Raw genomic sequence first — 22,130 nt, 5'->3', positions numbered from 1 at the left:
GTACCCAGATTCATACACAGAGGGACAGAGACATGGTTCAAAATAGTGTTTTATTATGAAATTATTAAAGGCTGCAAAAGTAATTGAAAATAATTAAAATCTTGTAACATTAACAAATAATTCAAGGGAAAAACTAAACGTAAGTGGACTGGGGCCAGCAGATGGGGTGGCAGGCTATACAGAGGTGTGTCTAGGGATGCTATCATATACTCACCACATGCAGTCATGTCAACCTGAACACACTCACACAGCAATAGGGTGAAACACTTATCAACCTATAAAAAGAGACACAGGGTTAGTCTACCACCTGCACACACAATCAACTCAAAGTTGTCTGGGCCCTATACCACTATGGTATACCATGGATGTGCAGGGAAGCTAAAAAAAAACAACAACCAAAATTAGTCATCTGAAACTATAACTTCTGATAATCAAATATCAGCCTGCCTGGCTCTGACCAGGGCCCATGGCAGGAGCAAGAAGAAGAACAAAGCCCACCAGCTGTCTTAAATGATCTAGCCCTGATTAGATGGATTAGAGGAGGAGTCAAGCCTGGGTCTGCGTTCACTACCTATGGTGTTGTAAGGGAGCATTTCCTACCACATTAGGAAACGACTGGCCTGGCTTTGTCAAAAGTATAAAAATCCAGCCACCAGCATGTTTACATTTGACTAATTAAAATGTTACACCTATATTTTCTTTGAAAATACATTACTTTCCAACCATGAACTACTTTAAATGCAATAGCCTCATCCCAAAACCATTGTAATGATTATAGGAGTAAGCTGTGTTAACCTTTATTTGTTTTAGTATTCCATTGAGATTGTGTCAACTATGTTTTATAGTCTAAAAAAATAAATAGTTTTACTGTTAGATCACTTCTATCACATGTAACTGAGTTGAGGGTAATGTGGTAGGCCTGTGGATTGCTGCATTGAACCCAATCAAATGAATGTTTATTATCATACCGTGTGTTCAAATACAGCAGTAATAATAATAATAGAGCAATTATTTTTAGATTTAAAAATGCGTCCCTAGTAGTCGTGGAAATGGTTTGTTTGCTGCAAAATGAACAGAGAGGAAGAAAACACTGTGGCTGAGTGCTGCATATAGATGGTGTGTTGTGGTTTCCCAGAAAGTCATTACCCTGACAGTGGTCTGCTTCGCCCTGAGGTTTGCTCACTTCACAATTTGCAACACTGGAGCTGTTTACTCACTATTCATTCAGCAGTGATGGGCCACAAAAGCACCAACATTACTTACTGCTACTTGGATATTTGCATTTCCTCCCCCCCCCCCCCCCCCCCCCCCCCCCCCCCCCCCCCCCCCCCCCAATATAAGACAAGTACAGGCATTACAGCGAGAAATCGTTTCAATCATTCTTCTCAGATGAGAGGAATGTGAAATGATTGCCACCATCAAAATTGTACAGGGTCCCTCTTGTTCTACAAATCTCCCCAGGCATCTGAAAATACAGGCTGAGGAAATACGCTGAAGCCCCCCCCCCCCTCTCCACCACCACCGCCGCCCGCCCTGTATAACAGTCATTACCCATCCCCCACTCTACTGCTCCAGCCACGCTAAAGCTCACTACACACAACCCCAGGGCTTTCTGTCTGTGTGTGTGCGTGTGTGTGTGTGTGTGTGTGTGTGTGTGTGTGTGTGTCTGTTTGTTTCAGCTGGGCTTTATCTGTTGTGTATATACACGTGTGTGCATGCTGATGAGCATATGCTTTCAGTTAATGCATACAGGCACACATGAGTAGTTGTCTATTTTTCATTGTTTACGTCTGCAGAAAATGAGGGTGCTCCAAGATTCAAGATTACTTTATTTGTCTCTACAGGGAAATTTGTCTTGGACATAAAGGCTGCCACATGAAAAATACATACAATTATAGTGCATCAATAGATATGGTGCATTCAAATATGTGCCAAACAGCCCCTCATATCTCACTCTATGTGTCTTTTATACATCTATTTTACATAGCAGCTGTACTAACAGTGTAACTCCTAAATGTAGAGGTTTTTTTTCTTCAGATTTAACTACAATCCACTTTATATAACATGACTGAGAAATCATTTCAGTTATCCGTGGGTGTAAGGTGACATGTTTGACGGTTTGACGGGACTGAACCTTTAACCTCAAAGTCCCCTCCCTGCCACTGGATCTTTATTTTTAAGCATTTCCACTCACTGCTGTTGCCATATATATATATATAGGCAACATGTACATATATATATATATATATAGGCAACGAAATAGAGCAAGGAATCACATCTTTTTCAAGGGTGGCAACGATTTGCAATTGTTTGTGTGTGTGTGTTCTCTTGTATGTATATGTATGTGTGTGTATATATATCTATATATATATAATTTGTGAGCAGCAGCAATTGTGTGTATATTCCTATCATCAACAGTACTTTTATGTTCACAATGTAACATTTTACACATAAAGTAAAAAATACAATTTTAAATAATAATTTGATTTAATTTAGAATAGCAACAACACAATTGTTACATTTATAGTAAATAAACAAAAAAAAAAAATACTCCATCTTTATGTCTACAATACAAAAATACAGCTATGTATTAATCTAAGAATCAAAAAAATCATTGGTTCAAAAAAATATTTTAACTTCATATTTCTAAGTAGCGTTTTGAAGATTTACCGCCAAATTCCAGCCCTACTTTCCTTTCCTACCACCCTTTCCATACTGCGACACCCATTTTGATGTTTATGTGAGTGGAGTGTGCTTCCTGCAGAGAGGAGCTCAGGCCTACCTCATTTTCGCCTGGCAGGTCAGCTGCTCTGTGTTTCAGTCTGAAGCCGTTGGCTGCTACTGAACCGTTTGGCTCTTTTCTCTACTAGCGAGCAAACCTACAATCTAGACCCAACTGTGCATCCAGCTCATTTTTAAGGGGATTTATCAACATATATGCCCGTGTATCCAAAACACATCGGTCATTGGGGATTCCTAGCACCGGTTGGCCGGGTCTGAGGGCGGTTATAACGCTTTTTTCGAGGTTTAATTAGAGCTTGAAACAACGCTGGTGGAGGAGGAGGAGATTCCATATTAGGAGCACAGAGGAGGAAGGCACCCCCCTTGTGTGATTTGGAGCTTTTGGTGAGTGTTTATCGTCTTTTTACCTTATTATTGCCGTTATAAATGATACCCTCGCATAGAGTAATAGCATATGGCTGTGTATACAAGGTTTGGGCGGGTTATTGCGATGTTTTGAACCTTTATTTTTATATTTTCTCTCGTGGGTGGGGGATGGGCAGCGTCAGCGCGTGAGTAGGCGCGCGCGCACTGTGCATGTGTTCGCAGGGCAGGTTCTCGTGCGTGGTTTGTGTTGGTGAGCGCGCCCTTCCTTCCTGCAACTACCACTAGCTTTGTATTAAAGACACTTTACTGATTTTTATTCTCAGTCATAAAGATATGATAGATAACGTATATTTCATGCTGGTAGAAGTTGCATGGAAGTGCACTTTGTACTACTTTACCTTTTACTCAGCTGCTTTGTTTTTATTTTATTTATGTTCATTCAAATACTTTTTTTTAAAATCAAGGCTACATTCTATTTATTATTATGTACTTTAGTTACTCAAGTTAACTTTGTACCTCTCATGAAATACACTCAAATGTTACAATAAGTTATATTAAGTAGTGAAAGTAACAACAGTCACAGGTCAAAACTGACACTGTAGTTTGAGCACAGTTTAAAATTTGGTCCCATAGTTTTACATACCAGTTTGAAGTGTTGTGCTTTACAGGCCCTTTGTGGGTTATTACCAATTTGATGTGATACAGTAGCTTCAGGTATGTCCTCTGAGGGTTTGTATTATCTATTATATTTTATTTCACTACCTTTATGTCAGTCTTATTCAAAGCTTACTAGAGTGCTGTGCAGCTGGTTGCTCCAAAGCCATGGGCGGTGTGGGGAGGGGATGAACACCAACACACACCACACACACACACAACGTGCACACACTCACATAAACATGCGTGCGTATGCTCATACACACACACACACACACACACACACACACACACACACACACACACCACACAACACAACACCACCCAGAGGGCCACTTGCCAACCTTGTGAAGCTCAACTCAATGACACAATGTACCAGTCCCAGATAAGCCTTCAGTGTCTTGTGCTTGGAAGGAAAAGTCTGGTAATTGCAGACTGTTTAGCCAGAGTTGGGATTCACAGACTAATTGGGTTAAGGTATTTTTAGGGCGCTCATTTAAATTTATATCATGGAACACATTTGATTACACAGTTTCCCTCCACTTGTAATTGAATATTTCCTGTTGTCCACATTATTTTTTTTGTATATTATATTTCATGTACGGTTATAAACAATATGGAATGTTAATTAAATCAAATATACCACGCCACATTACCAAACAAAACAATAGAAATTTTCAACATGATAAAGCCCAGGAGATACTGGATTATTGACAGGCACTAGTTGATCCGTATCATATGCTGTTCGACCTGTTCAGCTTGTTGAATACATCTCATATATTTGCATTTTTCCAACCATTTATTAAAACAATTTATTAAAATTCAGACATATAGATAAATTCAAATGTGTGGATTTTTTGAATTTTTTTCCTCTCACACAGGTGCTCAGCATATGTGCGTGTCAGCTGGCTGTCAGTCTTTGTGGTGTTTTCAAGTGCAACTGTTAACAGAAGATGTGAGGCAACACATCCTTCGCTCTTTGATTGCACTAGTGCATTGAGGTCGGCTTGATGTCTCAAAGCGAGGACACGTGGCAAACAGTTTGAAACAAGTACAATTCGTGGTCACAGAGACGTGTTTAATCTGTAGTTGATGAACGCTAGTAAAATAAACTTTGCTGTGTTTTGATGAGGTGGATGATCAGACACAGCACAATTCAGACAATATGGAGTGGATGCTAGTGGATTTGAAGCTGGTGCAAATGTGAGTGTGAGTTTTGCTTTGTATTCAGAAGACATGTTTTTGCCATCAAAAACTACTGGAGGGAATCAATCCCCCTTGGTTTTTTGGTGTTATTATTTTAGTGTGTCCTCACTTCTTTTCCTATTGTAGTAGGTAATTGGTCCTGATATTGGCCATTGTTATGTCGCAGGATTATTATCTTAAACGTACTGATAAATTACTGTTTACTACTGCACTCAGTGCTTTAAAATGGTAGCAGCTGACTGGTACTGGCTGAGTATTGTTTACGTTAGCTTAAGCAGTACTAAATACCATATCGGACTGAGAGGAAGTGTTGACCCAAAATAAGTTATTTACCAACTGAAAGCATCTCACACAGAGGCTCGAACACTGACATGAGCACCGACCTGCGCATACTAAGAGATGTGATGGTACCATTTTTAACCAGCTTGTGATGTAGCTAGTTAGCGTGGCTAGCGTAGTTAGCATAGGCCGAACTGTGCTTTTACAACTTGAATAAAAATAAGGCGTAGCTGCCGTTTTTTCTGGTTAACTGCTGTGTTGACAGTGTTTGTGCGCTCCGAAAGACTCATGTAATGCGGATTGTTTGAGGTCTGAGCAAATGAATTGGTTCACCTCATGCAGCATGTGTCGGCTCCCCTCGTCCTACACCCCTGAGCCTTTTTAGCAGGTAACTCGATTTTCGTTATTTACATTCATCTTAATTACGCTGACTAGCTATAATGTAAACCCTGGTCCTGGTCTTTAATCACACGTAAGCAGACTAGACTGGACAACAAGTAGCATCCTCATCCTTAAAAAAAAAAAAAAAAAAAAAAAAATCACATCCCCTCCTACATGATTTGATTGCCTCATTCATCACACATCACTGTACTGTAGGTCAGTATCACATAATGATAATTTCTACTTTTTATTAAGCCTATGATATCTAGTTTTATTGACAGTACAAAATGTGTTGATTCAATTTGCCTTGTCTGTTTCTGGTTCTAAGTGGACCACATCTGACCAGCACAACAAGCCTTCTTTTTTATTGGTTTCTTTCATAGCTTTTAGTTATTCAAAGGTAGATTTAAAAACAACAATCTCTCACATGCACAGAAGATGCATGTTGGCTTCTCGCTCTGTTGTGATTGTGACGATGGTGGTAATTTGTTGTGCAGGCACAGCGTGTACGAAAGCAGGAGCAAAAATAAAACCTGAATGAATTACGTTATCTATCAGATGAATACAACTGTTGTAGTCATTGAAAGCAAAGGGTCTAAACATTACCACGGTGGGATGAATTTGCCTTATTACACTGCATTAATTTCATTGTGATGGCATATGCACACATCCCTGATGACAATGCTGAAATGATACCGTTCAGCCGTAGTCAGTATATAAGAGAACAACAATGAGAGGAGAAATAAAACATAGCCAAACCTTCCCTGTGATACTTTTTTTTTTTTTATACCTTTATACTGCAGGATATCAGATAGATGAGGAACATATGTTCAGATTTTGTGTAGTTAATTGGCAGTGCATTTTCCTGCTACTTCTGTATCCTTTCATGATGCCACAGTGTTTTTCATTAGATGGTGTAAAAACAGGTTAGGGTTGGGAGCGTAGCATGCATAAATTAGGCAATTTAAGGAGAAAATATATGAGAATGATCAGGAAAATGAGTGAAAAAAGGGCAGAATAATTAGTTATTTGGAAGGTGTATGGCTGTAATTACCTTCTTGTACATTATACAATTTCCTGGCAGAAGTATGACAACAAATTGGAAAACAAAGATGCTTGGAAATCTGATTATGGTCACCTTTTTTTAATTCTCAAGCTGGTCAGTCATCCACACAGTGTCCTATTTTCTTTGCCTGAACTGGAAGCAAAGTTTCTTGTAACGGCTACAGTACCTGACACCAGAGCTTAAAATGGGCCAGTGAGGGTAATATATGGTTTCTCTGTCTGGAAATAGTCACTCGTTTCTTTTCACTCAGTCATTTAGACTGAGAAGGAAGACAAGACGTGTACATTCAAACCTTGTATAGAGCAGGTATTCTGTGTGACCAGAACGGCCTTTGAAATATAATGTGAATACAGTTACTATATACCGGACTCATTAGTCTCGGATCTCGCTTTTTTTTCCTAGAGCAAATGTTTAGCGCAGGACACCAGAATATGGTTAGTTACAGAGTGGGCAGCTGAGTCATGTTATCTACACAGAACACATTGATTAGTTGGCCTTATTAAATCACAGAGGAATAGATGTGGAGTAGTACAGTTATGTAACCAGCGCTTGTCAGTGTTTTGAATTGAGAAAGGGAAAGACAAAATGGACCAAGAAGTGCAGTGAGTGAAAATGTCTTCCTTAGTTAATGGCCTGACATGAGCCGGAGAGAGGCAACACAAATATGGAACAGGCTTGAATTCTGCACATGTGCAGAGATGAGGGAGTCATATTTGCCATTATTCAGCATTACCTTCACAATGAGCCAAATAGTGCCAAATGCATACCTCACATTGTGTCCTTAATACTGTGTTGAGACAAGCCCAGCCTGTGATTCAGTTTATCAAACAGGATTTGTCAGACTTTCTACCTTGTGGTTTACACGGTACAGTATTAGATCTGTCTTTAAACAGTGTAGTCCAGATGATTCTGCTTTAGTCTTGTGTAGTTTCTATGCACGTAGAGACTGCAGAAGAATTAAAGGTAAATTACTCTGTCCCCAACCATAATGACAGTATGTGTTTTTGTGTAGTGCCCACTCTCCACCCATATCAGTGTCGTAATAGGATTTTCAAATGACAATAATATTGTTTTTGCGATTATTTCTGAGACAATACATCGTCCAATAAAAGTAGTTGTCATGACAGGCAAAGTTCGTATTTGAAGGAAGGAGGACTGGACAACTGATTTGTGGTTCAAAGCTTAAATCTGAATTAAATAAGTACTCCCAAATGTTCTGGCAGTGGGCTTTACATTAGCAGACAAGGGAACAAAGGCTACTCCCAATAAAGCTGACAGGCTTTTGGGGAATGAAAAATATGATTTCTGATTTTGTGTTATTGAGGTGAAGAAAATGATTGTGCCATCCAACAATTGACATTACTGAGACAATATACAATGGTAGAATGTTGGGTTAACAGGCTTTTAGGGGAAGGTATGTCTGTGACATCGGCATTGAAGGAACATTGTGACGGTGGATGATTTAGCCAAATTGAAGCATGTAGATAAAAAATAACATTGGACCCAAAATTGAGCCTTGTGGTACTCCACCGGTAGTGTTGTTGAGTTGTAAAGGATGAGTAATCAACCTATAGTGACTGAAAAGGTTCTTTCTAAAAGTTAAAAATAAAACTGAGTGCAGTGTCGTTGATGCTATCACAGGTTTTAAGATGGTCAATTAGAAAGGTGTGATCTACTGTGTCAAAAGCTGCACTTAGGTCTAGGTCTAGACTGACAATGTTATATATGGCAGTGATGGTGTTTGTGGGGGAAGGGTAGAGATAATACTATCAAGTCCTTTGGTGTGTGCTGATAACGTGATGTCTTGGGAGGTCATTGCATAAATCCCTAAGAATCAAGACTAGCTTGTTTATGTATTAGAGCTAAAGGATTATGAGGGTAATTTTCCCACATGAGAGCCGTGCTAGTAATAATATCGTACATTATTAACAACACTAATCATCCGAAACCAGGTTTAAGAGCCGAAAGCTTGAACCGCTGATTTCTGCTGGCAGATTTAATCTGTCACTAATTAATGTAAATTCCACAAGTTGGCCAAACTACAAAATTGAATTCTTGACACGGGTCCAAAAAATGGTTTCCTCAAGTAAAAAAACACACTGTATCCCATCCCATATTTGTTGAAAAACGGTGGGGAGGCTTTACTAGAGAAACAATACTACAAAATTTACTTTACATGGGTCATTAGTCAGATAGTCATTATCATAGTCTGTGAACAACTTCTTAAAAAAAAAAAAATCCATAATGATGATAATAATGATATTAATAATAATAACACCAGTGTGCTGTGGTGGTGTAGTGTTGGAACTGCAACGGACAGGTGTGTGGTTCTGTTCATACTACATTACGTGTCTGTATACACAAACACGGGTATATGTTTTGTGGCCTTGGCTTGTATTTTCTCTCTGGATTACTATTCAGAGTACCACAGTTGTTGGATTGAGAAGTGATCAATAACACAGCAAACAGTGAGGTGAAGCCTGTAGTAAAACATTGCTGAAACTTAAAATTCCTTCAAAAATGCATGCACAATTGTTGTATATTTGTATGCTTTTTCATGTATTTTAGGTAATGTAATGTATTTATTCAGACGAGATGTAGAACTGTTACATAATTTAGGACGATTTAAGCACTCACACAGGTTTAAAGCACTGAGGACACACATAGTGTAGGCGTTCACACTCCTTGGTCAATTACACACAAATACACACACACTGTCACACACACACACACACAGTTGACAAGCAGTCACATGGTGTGTGTGGTAACCCCAGGGGTCAAGTTCAACATTGTGAAGAATGCGTCTGCGCTTGGTGGCCCTCCCCTTCTTTACCCACGAGGCTTTGAAGTTTACAGGCCTGCAGCCCCTCTTCCCCTCTGCTGCAGAGGCTGAGGCTGATTATTTGTACCCTGCAGCTTTGTCCCAACCTCTGGGAAAGCCCCAGTTCACAGTTTAGATGTAATACAAAGCTATATATATATTTTAGAGAGGTAAGTTCAGGTTGTCAGAGCTATTATAAAGCGGATACAATATGAGCACTGAATTGCTACTCAGTTAATAGTGATTTATCTGCCTTTATAATGTTATGTAACCATTGAAGGATTCTTCTTTTGTATTCATTAATGCTTTAAAGCACATTATGAATGACCCACTTTTTAAATCTTGCAATTTCCACTATATTGACATTTGGGCAAAATATTTTTATGTTCCATGTGCTGTTACTAGATACTTCTTTTTGTACCAGAGTTTGTACTTTGTGGACCAGTAATTAACCAGCACAGAGCCTGTTAATAACAATACTAACTGTGTACAACTGAAGTCAGACCAGACCATTTTCGCATTGAGGCTGCTTTACCACCCACAGGTTAAAAAAAAAAAAAAAATACAAGCGTCTCATTTATTTCCATGAGACCACTGTGTTGGTGCAGCAGGGGTGCTGCTGCAGATGGCTCTGGTAGTATAGTAAATCTATACCATGTAGAGTAGTATTGTAATTCTACTGTCTTTACCTCTAAATAGATAGCAGACAGCAGGGTGGATACACACATTGTAACTTAGGTGTCTGTACGTGTGCAGTCGGTACACTTGTAGGCATGCACATTCACAATATACGAGTCGACGAGAGAATTCTGTAAAGTATGTGTAAAGTATATTTTGAGCTGAGTGTGAGTCAGGGTGAAGGGTGTTAGTTGCTGCTATAAGGGCTGATTAGGTTTTCCATCTGCTCATCAGCAGAGCTTTGGGTTATTCATTGCTTTAAGTGACACATTGCACAACATTTTGTGGTTGTTTGTAGGACCTAACCCAAAATAAAAAAAATTCCAGAAAAGATATCGGATTGATTCGGCCAGCTGTCTTCTCTTGTTTGGTTTTACAAGAGTATAAACCAGTGTTAAGATGCATGCTGCCACCTATTGTACTGGAGCATGTAACATCATGCTATTCACAGATGGGTCTATGGTTATGTGTTTGAGAGAGGGAGAGCAAGAGGTGGGCGGAGAGCTCCAAAAATTGAAAATCAATATTGTGGTGGGTAGTAAAAGAAATATAAGAAAAGTCAAAGGCTCTCTTTTAAAACAATTACAATGCCTCGACACACATCGGCATCAAGTCTTCAGCAGGGAGTCAACAGATGTCATGAATCACCTGGCCCATATCTAACTTGAAAAGGCTTCCCGTTGGTTAAGTTTCCTTTGTCTGTCACCTTTTTGTATGGAAGATGTGGTAAATGCCAAAGGCTTGTAATGTGGATGGGTTACTGCTAGGGAAGTCCAGATAGTGTCTAGCCATTGGGTAGCTTAATTCCCTGTGCAAATGGTATATTTGTGTTCTGCAATCCTGTCCTAGTGATGTCTTTTTTCTTCCAGTGTAAAAACTTTGCAACTGAGACACTCTAGCCTTTTAAATAACAAACACGTTCTTACAGTTAATGAAGTGATTAATGGTTAGGTCTTTTTGAGATGTAAAATCCTTAAATGGCTTGGTTTGTATTACATTTTTGCAATGGTTACAGTGGTTACACTTGTAGGATCTCTTGGGTTTTGGACCCAACCGTGTTTGTTGGGTGTTTGGTTGAAGATGACTGTGTACCAGTTTATCTTGTAGAGTAGGGCATCTCCTGTAATTCAGGGAAGATCTGACTGACTCCCTATAATACTCCAATTCCTATTCATGATCCGTTTGATGTTTTCTGCTTCTGTGCTGTATGTGGTGCCAAGTACTACCATATTTCCGGGTATTTGGCTCTAGTGTATGCTTCCTGTTAGGTCGTGTTTCTATACCCCTGTTACGGAAAGCGTGACACCATTTCCCTCCTTTTCCTGGTCATACATTGGAACTGGCCCTCAAGGCACATTCTCTTTGAGCCACTTAGGATGAAAGCTCCTGACATGTAGTATGTTGTTTCTGTCTGTCGGTTTGCTAAATATAGATCTATGCAAAGTCCCTTGATTGTCTTTGAAAGATTGTACGATCTTAAAAATGCATGCTGTTCTTGCTGTAAGCTATAGACAGCTTGATATTTGGGTTAATAGTGTTCAGAAAAACATGGAAAGCTTGTAGCTCTGCCGTGTGGACCCTGACCAAACAAACAGACACCATCAGTGTGAAGTCTCTACGAGATAATGTGCTCAGAAATCTTTCATGGTTCAACACAAAGTCTTCTTTCTATGTACCCAGGTATACAAAGGATAGCATACCCTTTTGTCTGTTTGAATACTTTGTCCCCAAAAATGAAAATGTTACTGGTCAAAGGCCATTCTGTCAGTGCAAATAAGAAATCATTGGATGGCGGACAATGCTGATATTGTGGTGGGCCGCCACAAATAAATTAATTTAGGGGAAAGCCTGTGTTCATGTGTACAAATATTTATGGGGGATTAGTATTCCAAGCACTATCTGTGTTACTGCTTAGATATTTTTTAGAGTGGAGTCTTTTCTACCGAACCTAACAGTTCAATCATTTGCAATAAATGGTCAATGCCTCGACTCAAGTGTCTCCGACTGAAACAGAAGCATTACATTTGTTAGCAGACTGTGACGGGAGTTCTCGCTTTGCTTGTTGGTGGATCGGTAGCACAGGAACACCCCGATACAGCTGGTGGTGTCCCTGTGTTTCCAGAAAGAGAAGACAAAGGGACAGTGGACATTCCTCGGCTTCCATGACGGGGTTGACCCGCCAACACAGAAACGCCCCACCACAGCTGCACTCTGCAGGATTTTATGCTGTAGCGTGGGCTGCTGACTCTGGTTGTTAGACCTAATCAAATGGGTTTTTTTTTTCAGGCATTTATGTCATTATGGACGTGTAGTGAGACTGAAATATGAGAGTAACACAGAGTTAATGGCTAACAAGTGTTACTTGTAAAATTTACTTGTCAGTTTCGATCCTTTCTGTACACTGGTAGAGATTTGAAGTGGCTGAACATAAGAGTTTTTCTTGATTTAATTGGAGGTGAAACATAGTCCTGTGCATGTTGGATTGATGAACTTAATAATTGCATTAACCCTGTCTCATAGGTGTCTGGTTGGAAATTTATATTCCACAGCAGATGTTCCTGAAACTGCTGCTGTATTAGTGTAATGAAACTGTAACACAGCCTATTCTTATGAATGTTCAAACATTATGGAACAAAACTGAATCAGCAGCAGCACTATTTGTGTATTCATGATAAGTAAATGTTGTAGATATTTAATTGGTGATGTACTGGTTGTGGTTTAAGTTAAACTAACTAGTTGTTTAAACTTGATCTTTGTCAGAAGGACAAAAATAGGTTTCTTGGGTAGTCTCTGCTGCTCAAAGGAGTCCTGTGTTCAGATTAGTGAGGTTGTTGCCTGCGAAGAGGAAGTGTTCACTGATAACTGAAGATATGACAACTAGCCTGTTGTTATCTGTGCACGCCTGCTGCCTCCGTTCAAGCTGTATGTTTTTTCCCTCTTATTGCGGTTATAATGAGTAACTTCAATTGACTGCTGGCTAAGCCCAGCTTCGCCTGTCATCATTTGTGATTCAGAATGGTTTCTAGTGATAATTGAGGCATATTTACCACTTCACCATTTTGAAACATGGGTCTTTGATTTCACACAGAAATAAACGGAAGGATGCCTCATTTTCTTAGAGGACAACCTTTGATTTTTCTGGCTGTTGCTGGCACAACACAAACTCTTCAGCTGAATTTTGATAGTGGCCAGTTTGTTTGTTTTAAAATGATAACCACATTAAAAAACTGAGGCTAAAGCTACATGCTGAACTGTTGTTTTGCAGGGTAGCTATTAGGGCTGTGCGATTGCCTCTAAATTTCAAATTGTAGATTGTCATTGCTCTAAATTTCCAATACACGATTAAATTGGAAAGGGGGGGTGGGGGGGGGGCACGGCACGTGTCCTTGGTACGTTTTTTCTTTTTGTTATAATGACGTTATTTTTAATGTTTTTTAAAAACAAGCATTGCATGCAAAAGTGAGCGACACCGCTGCGCTGACAAGCCGGAGACGCGTTGTTCGTCCTCACTTCAAGTCGCTGTCATTAACTTTTAACCTGCAAAGGCGGCAGTGCCAACACTGTAGGAATTTATGAAAGCCCTTGTGTGAACATTTCAATAGTTACACATTAAAACAATATTTATTTACCCTATTGAACGATCCTGAAGCATGAGCAAACGTGCTGTGTCGGTTCGGATCAAAGAGATGCGCCCCGTCACTGTCAGCACAGGGCTGCTGACAGTGTACCCTGCGCTGAGAGAAGAGGAGAGAAGAGAAGAGAAGAGAAGAGAAGAGAGATAGTAGATTGTAGGTCTGCTTGTAAACGGGGCTTCTCTAACAGTCATGTATTTCCTCCAGAAACATCTCTTTTTTTTTTCTTCTCAAAATCGCCTTGATAAACAGCATATCGCCTGGCAACCCTCCCATCGCCTATATACGATTTAATCGCGGATCGTCCCAGCCCTAGTAGCTATTCAGTCGTAACACTATCCGTCAACATTATAATTAAAAATAGAATTTTAGAAGAAGAGGAAAAACTGAATACATGCAAATGTAATGATAGAATAGTGTATTTAATTCCTTACGCAGGGTTTTCACCAGTGTTGCCCGTTGAGCCTGAGTGGACCCCCCCTCTCCTTTTAAAGAATAGAAAACAGAGGGATGGTGACACATGAGGGCAGCTGCTCACTAACAGCTACTAGCGTTAACAGCAGAGAGCAGGAGGGAGGACAGACGTCTCACTCTGCTACTTTATGCTGCCACCACGCTCGTCCTCCCCTTGCCAGGCCTGTAAACTTCTGTCGGCAGAAACCCTGCTTACACTGCTATGTTTTTGGATTAAAAAAGACACAATTAAGTTTGTCTTTGTTAGTATTTATAGACACTAACTGCATAGAATAAGTTACCACATTTATATTTAGCGAGAGAGGCCCAACTTCTGTAGATTGAGCACTGTGTTAAATTTACACAGCTGACGTAACATACCAGTGAACAAATTTTGAGCACCAGATGACATAATAACAGATCAAGAGGACGCCTTCCTTAGTACTAGTGTTATTACATTATGGATTTCCAAAATAAAACATTTCAAAGTACTTCAGTGAGTTTGATTGAATCTTTTCTTAGGTAGGGTTCTCCGATGAAGCTTTGCTTGTGTACTTCATGAGAGAGAGAGAGAAAGTAAAGGTGTATTAAACTCTGGTTAAATGTCATGGTATCCTTGCAGCGCTCTGATGTATTGCATTATTATCGGGGATAGCCGTGTTGCATCAGAGGTTGATGTGTTTATCTGTAATCCAGGGTTGAATCTAAAGGGCCTGTGCTTTGGTCGAGCCCATCTCCTATGACTGGATCTGCAAGTATAAAAAGGAGGCTGATCTCATGGTGGATTTGTTGTGTTGACATGTACTTAGTGATATGACCCATGATGTGGTATTGTAGTATTGTGCTCCATAAGCTCCTTTTTATATATACAAAGTATCACTGTCTTTTGGCAGGTGTAATGCTACAGTTGTGGCTTACTTTGTTATTATGTCTCTCAATGACGACATTGACTGTTGTCTAATGCAAAGCGAATGATCAAGGCAGAAGCTAATTGTTATAGAAGTGAAGTGTAATTTAATTAATTATCAAACTGAATATTAAGCTAAAGCTGAATGTTGTATGCTGCTGTTGTGTTTAATTCTTGTTGTAGCGCTGTCACTTTTTATTTTGAAAATAATGAATCGATCTATAATCACCTGTTTTAATTGTTATTACTACGAGGTTGCCAGGCAACCAGCGGAGGCTCTGGAAAATTAGTGTGCACAGCCATGAAATAGTTTGGTACCCCCCCTCCCCCCATAACACCTCAACAAACCCAATAACAACTTGATTTTACACTTAAGGTTTTGTACAGAATAAATAAAGATGTAATGTATTCATTTGTAAGTTTTCGAGCTGCTGGTAGCTGGATTTTTTTTCTTTAGCCAGGGGTTAACTCAAAAATGAGGTATAATTTCTTTAAATGAGGCCTATTGACCATCATTTCCAAAAAATGTACGTAAAACCTGTGGTAATAAGTTGGAATGAAGTTGGCTCAAAAGGTCTAACATAATTTATACCGTAAGCTTTGTAAACAGTCAAACCAAACCGAGTCAATTTTGATCCGGGAGGACAAAATTTGCACAGTCGACGGGAAAACAACAGGAGTGTTAGACAAAGCCAGGCTGGCTCTTTTCCCTGTTTCCAGTCCTCGTGCTAAGCTAACTTGCTGCAGCCTTATATATTTACTGTACAAACACGAGAATGGAATCACTGATATCTTATGTGTTCTCACATCTCTGTAATTGCTTTGGTGAGGCAGTGTTATCATAACTGTGAAAAGCCACGGTTTTAATAAACTTGAACAATGCTTTAAAGAGCTACAACAAAGCTGAATAATGAAAAAGTCAAATGGCAGAACAAATCCATCTGTATTGTGACTTTTCTTGGTTTGTTTTTGGACTCTCACCAAAGCTGTTGGAACGTCTCGCTCAAACCTGAGGGCTCATGCTCTACGTTATAGGACCAGATGGAATAGAAATAATTGAAAAAGTTTGACAATTATATAAACATCAGGACATCCTATCTAAGCAATTAGTGTATTGGGTTAGTGTGTCAACCTTATTGTACACCTGTGAATGTTGACATTTACAGCATAAAGGTGCTTTGTATTTCAATTATCTATCAGGCATGATCTGTGTGGTCAGTTTCTATTATTACCAAGGCATTTTAAACGGATCTGTACGAGCTCAGGCTATTAACCGAATATCCATTCAGATCCTTTCTTAATTGTACAACATAGCGCTCAGGGTATGACAGCTTTAGACAATCAAGAGCCTGACATATACAAGGCTTGTGCTCCATATCAACCTTTTGTCATCAACACACCCTTGGCTACCAATCCACCCCCTGACTTGTACTCATTTGTTGATATTGTTCCAATTCTAATACTTGCATATCTAGCTAGTGTGCCAGTTCTCTAATCTCAATAAGTGGAAGTAAAGTTCTAAGCTAAGCTTTTTTTTCTGCCATGTTGACTTTGTTGAATTGGTATTTATTTACATATGGAGTCCCTAGTTAGCAATGCTGTGTTCCATTTACCTACTTGGAAATTGGAAGTCTTTGACATCACACCAGAGTTTGAAGCGTTCCAGTTCAAGATGTCAGAAAACCAGTTCTAGCCAGTTAGCCATCGTTAGGCATTGATAGCATTGACAGCAATACCAATTTATAAAAAAAACGCATTTCGCACAAACAAAATACCTACTGATTTAACGAGACACAAGTAAGACAAGTGCTGATAAACAGGATATTACTACAGCTTTGACACTGTTGATGCGCATGTTAACCACCTTGGATTTTGAGGTTGGTGCTGGTGAGGTTTTTCTGGCCTTCCAAATTGCAAATCCGACTTCAGGGGTCATTCCGGTTGATATTTCTGACTGGGTATTTGGAAATACCGACGTTCGAGTACAAATGGAATGCAACAAAAAAAGTTCAGTGTATCTGTGTTGACTGTTAAACCTCTATTAAGCCTCAGTTGTTCGTGTCAAGTCATTATGATAGATCCTTAATGCACCATGAACGTCTTGTACAAAATGTGTACTATTGGTGTAGTCTGTTTTCCCGAGGGCCATTTTACTAGCAAGGCTGAAAGCACAGGTGTTTCATATTTTATGTTCAATGGAAGAAATAACTATCTTAAAAGCCTCGTGGTGCTTACAAACTTCATTCCTGCCATGCCAGGGCCGAGTCCTCCAGCGAGGCCTCAGCAACCTTCAGCTCTCCTGCGTTACTCTGGCCACACCCGAAACTACTCTAGCCTTATTTTTGGTAACATTATCTCTCCCCTTTTTTGCTCCTTTCTGCAGCAGCCTCTGCCACAGCCTCACCGATGCTGAGCGAAGCGGGGAGGAAGGGAAAGACAGAGGATTATAAAGGGAAAGGATGAGTAAAGGAAAGAGGCACGAAAGGAATCAAGGTCGAGGGAAAAAAGCAGCGAGCAAGGAAAAGGAAGCTGGAGGAGAGTTCTTCATGTTCAGTCATTTCCAGTGCACTTCACTGTATTATGCAATCCAGAAACACACTTAGCACTGCCTCAGTCTGCACACTTTATCATTTCCACAGAATTTAACAGTCAGAACAGAAACGAAACTCTGTACTCTTCTCAGTGAAGTGTTGATTGCGGGGCCTTTTCATTGCTTTACATTACACAGGTGTTGCTTTTTTACGACAGCCACCCTGCTATAAATGGCAGCAGTGAACGCTCTAATGATGCGCTGTTGTCTCCCTGTTCTCACGCCAAAGAGGTGAAGCATTGTTCAGACTTGTGAATGAGTGTCAGTCACATGGTCTGACCGTTCAGTCCCCATGTACTGCCGGCTGAGGCTTTGGGCTTTTTTCTCTTTTAAGGTCATTTGGATTATGCAGGAATTCTGATGACTTTTTACAGTGTAGGTACAGTATATGACGGATAGTAGAAACCTTATTTCAGTGCATTATTTACAGCGCCCACAGTAGAAAAAAAAGGCTTTAAAGGTCCCTTTTAGAGTTGTCTTGTAAATAAACACAGTTATACACGGTTTATATTTGATTCCAAAGGGCATTGTGTGAATTGTTTAGGCATAATAAACATGCATTTCCTTCCTCAAGAAACCATAAATGAAAAGAAAAAAGAAAAGGTTTTCTAAGAGCAATAATTGAACCTGCATTATTTAGATCCGTGTTTGCTATTTAGCCCTCTGCTTCCTCCTCGCCTTGGAACATTACCACATTCATTGGCACTTAACTGCCACCAAATACAATGAATGAAAATGTGTTAAAAGCAGGAATGCACATTAGGGATGCATGTAGAAATTATTTTCATTATTGATTCATCCGACAATCATCATTACAGTTTATGCGTTTGGTCTATAAAATATAGAAACATTTTTTAAAAAACATGATATTTGCATCTTCTCAAGTCTCTTTAATGATGTCAGCACATTGCTTGTTTTCACATTTGAAAGAAAAAAATGCAACAACAAACTAAAACTGAGGAGGTGGAGTTAGATAATGTTCAATGTGTCTTGCTTGAAAAGTTACTTTAAAGCAAATACCAATTAATAATCAAAATATACACCAATTAATTCTGCTGACCGAATAATCAATTAATTATCATGTTTCACTTTTAGTGCACGTTCGTGAGCGTCCTTGTGCTTGTGCTAGAACAGCCAAAGATAAGTGCTCATCAGCATTACCCCATAAAAACCACTAGGGGGCAAAAAGTGTTAAAGGTACCTTTAACGTCGCCAACAATTTCCTGCAAAATTTGTAAAAAGTTTTTTGTACAAGTATTTAATTTCGTATTTATTCTATCTGTTCATGCCATAAAAATGCTCTTCTGAAGTGCAGTATGATCATTTATGCACTTGCAATTAAAATGGCATATAATGTTGTGTTTATGGGGTTTACTGCTATTAATTAATCTCTCAGTTGCATTAAGGATCCTGTGTTGCTTGATCTCTTCACAGATATTCTACATGCAATGAACATTAGAAACTCTGTGAAACATAGTGCGTGTTTGGATAAAAGTTGACATAATTTTGATCTAACTTAAAATGGTCTTCCTTAATCTTAAACCCCTTGTTGTTGCAGGTTCTGAGCGCATGGTACAAGGCCGTCACTGAACATACTGGTGGCGCAGACAGACTTACTACTGTGGTGAGTGACTTACAGCCAGGCTTGGCTGTAAAATGTTTCTACCTGCCTTCTAACACTGTAGCTCACTATCAGTTTGTGAAATATCCACAACTCTGTAAAGACGAGGCTACCTGGGTCTTTTATTTTGCTCTGAAGTACTCTAATTAACAGCATCTGAAGGACCCGTCATTTATTCCCTAATTATGTTGGTTCTTGTTGCTTGATGCCTGGTTAGAAGTTTTACTAGAGAAACATAAGTAGGTAGTGTTGCCATTAAATCTGTCTTTAATTGCAGTAGTATTTTAATGGCTTGTATTACTTGTTTAATTATTTGAGTTAAACAAGTAGGCTGACTAAATGATAGGTCTCAGATTTTCATGTATTCCAAATGGAGGAATTCAACACAGATGAGAGTTAATGGTACAGAGGGTCATGTTGTAGGATAAAGATATAAAGTGAAGGGGTTTGACACAAAATCTAATGTAGTTGACCAGGATTAATAAAGACATTGATTAGCAGTCTCTATCACGTGCCAGTGGTGTGCCACCGCTTCCCCACATTGAAACCATATTTCCCGTTAACCTTGTCACTTCCTGCTCCCCTCCCCCTCCCCAGAGTTTTGTATTTATTTTAGGAGAACAAACATCAAATGAGTTTATCCTCAGTTTTTCCACCATCAGCGATGACTAGAAGTGTTGTAAGCTTTAGTTGCATTTCCATCAGATGAACAGCACTTACTCTACTCTGCTAACTCTATCTAGCAGCGCACCGTTTTAAATGCAGGATAGGAGACATAAAGAATGTCAGTCTGCTTAGTGATGGTCATGTTTGTTTTCAATGGGATACCCAAGGACATTGTTCACTTGCTTCTCTGGCTGAACCGAGATGTGTTGTGACAGCTGCGCTACTGCTCTCACCCATTTTGGCAACTAGTTGTGTTAATGTCAGGTCAGGCTGATGGCAAGGCTTTGTATCCTTCACTGTAGAGCCCTCAGTTCTGCTGCTTTATTTCATTCACAATGTTGGAAGTCAGCACCAGTAGTTCTTAGTCATCCAGCGTGTGTTTATTTACCCAAAAAGCCTATAAGCTCCAGCGCACGGTTCTCATTTTCAGGGCAGTCAGCACCAGAAACCAAGAAATTGAATTCAGAAACCAAAAACACTACTGTGTGCTCTTCGCAAGCAGCTATCATAGCTGTGAAGATGATTTAAAGGCACTGAGGCAGATAGGTGCTGTTCTCATTGGGGGAAAAAATACTACAAAAAAAATAACACTCACATAGTCTCATAGAAAAAAACCTTCTACACTGCAGGTGGTTCTTTTCTTTTTGGGATGTTCCACTAAAGTCATTTAATATTAAAAAAGGAAAATTGGCACCAGCTGACAATGAACCAGTTTGGTCTCTAAATGTACCTTTTTCTAAATAACGTAAAATACTTTACGGGGAGAATTTTGCAGTGTAATGGGGTGTTCAGACCAAAAGCGTCTGACGCAAAAAAAATCGCTTCTATCGCACTGCTTGATCATAAATATCATTTTTTGGATCATCGCTTCATTCACTTCATTCGCACCTGTGACGTCGGGAGAAACTCGCCGCCGATTGGATGTCGCGGCGCAATGTCGCCTGAAAAGTTAAATGTTTCCAACTTTATTCGCGCCACTTCAGACGCTTGATTCATTCATTTGCTTCATTCGCACCGCCTGATATGAAATCGTGTGTTATCGCACCATTTACATTGATTTTCTATGTATACTTGCTGCTCAATTCGCGTCAGACACTTTTGGTTTGAACGCCCCATTATAACCCTCCTGTTGTCAGGTCAATTTTTACTGGTGTGATGTGCTGCCATTCAAAATTTGAAACAGTATCATGACTAATCTTTGCCGTTATCTTTGATAATCCATCAACATATTTTCCTCTAGTTGCTAAATATAGTTAAAATAATTCAAAATTTCTACTTTTTTTTAAACTTAAAATTTAAATGAGGTATAATTACATTTAAATGGGGCATGTTGACCATCATGTAAAAGCTGTGGTAATACGCTGGAGTTGGTTAAAAAGGTCTAACACAGAATTTCTACTTTATGCTTTATAAACAGTCAAACTTAATTGGGTCAACTTTGACACAGGAGGACAACATGTGTGATTATGTGCTGCCATACATTTTTTAAAAATGGTTTCAAAACAGTATAATGACTAAACTTTGACATACACCAGCTTAATATAATCCATCAACATATTTTACTCAGATCTTAAAGTTGGTTAAAAAAATTATAATTATAAAAAAAAACATAATTTCTGCTTTTTTTTAAACTAAAAAATGAGGTATAATTTCATTAAAATGAGGCCTTTTGACAATGATTTCCAAAAGTATATGTCAAAGCTGTGGTAATAAGTTGGAATGAAGTTGGCTAAAAAGGTCTAAGACAGAATTGGGTGATAATTTATACCGTATGCTTTATAAACCAGATCGGGTCCATTTTGACCCGGGAGGACAAAAGTTGCCCAATCGACCTTTAAAAGACAAATTGGCTGTGATTTCATTTTAAAAAAGTGAGATCTGTAAAAATGTGAGGTTGATATTATGATGTAGTTCAATGCAGTAACAGCAAGTTAAATGTATGTAATGTCATTTTGCATACAGCGCGGTAACAGTGTGTATTCATTGAGATCATTTCCTGCTGTAATCTTAATGTAACCCACTGATAAACTATCTGATGAACACTGACACTGAGGAGCATATTGGTCTC

At 39.2% G+C, this 22,130-nt stretch overlaps 1 protein-coding gene across 1 annotated transcript in view; it reads left to right on the top strand.

Annotated features, from left to right (window-relative positions):
- The first annotated feature begins 2,850 nt into the window (after window positions 1-2,850).
- The window catches only part of tbl1xr1a (TBL1X/Y related 1a), a 43,955-nt gene continuing 24,675 nt past the window's right edge, over window positions 2,851-22,130 (top strand). Inside the window, exons 1-2 of the mRNA XM_062423683.1 lie at window positions 2,851-3,126; window positions 19,334-19,399. The gene's annotated coding sequence lies outside the window, so the exon portion shown is untranslated. The remainder of the gene's footprint in view (window positions 3,127-19,333; window positions 19,400-22,130) is intronic.

The sequence above is a fragment of the Scomber scombrus genome, chromosome 8, assembly GCF_963691925.1.
Source record: "Scomber scombrus chromosome 8, fScoSco1.1, whole genome shotgun sequence".
Taxonomy (NCBI): domain Eukaryota; kingdom Metazoa; phylum Chordata; class Actinopteri; order Scombriformes; family Scombridae; genus Scomber; species Scomber scombrus.
This window is presented reverse-complemented; position numbering and strand designations above follow the sequence as displayed.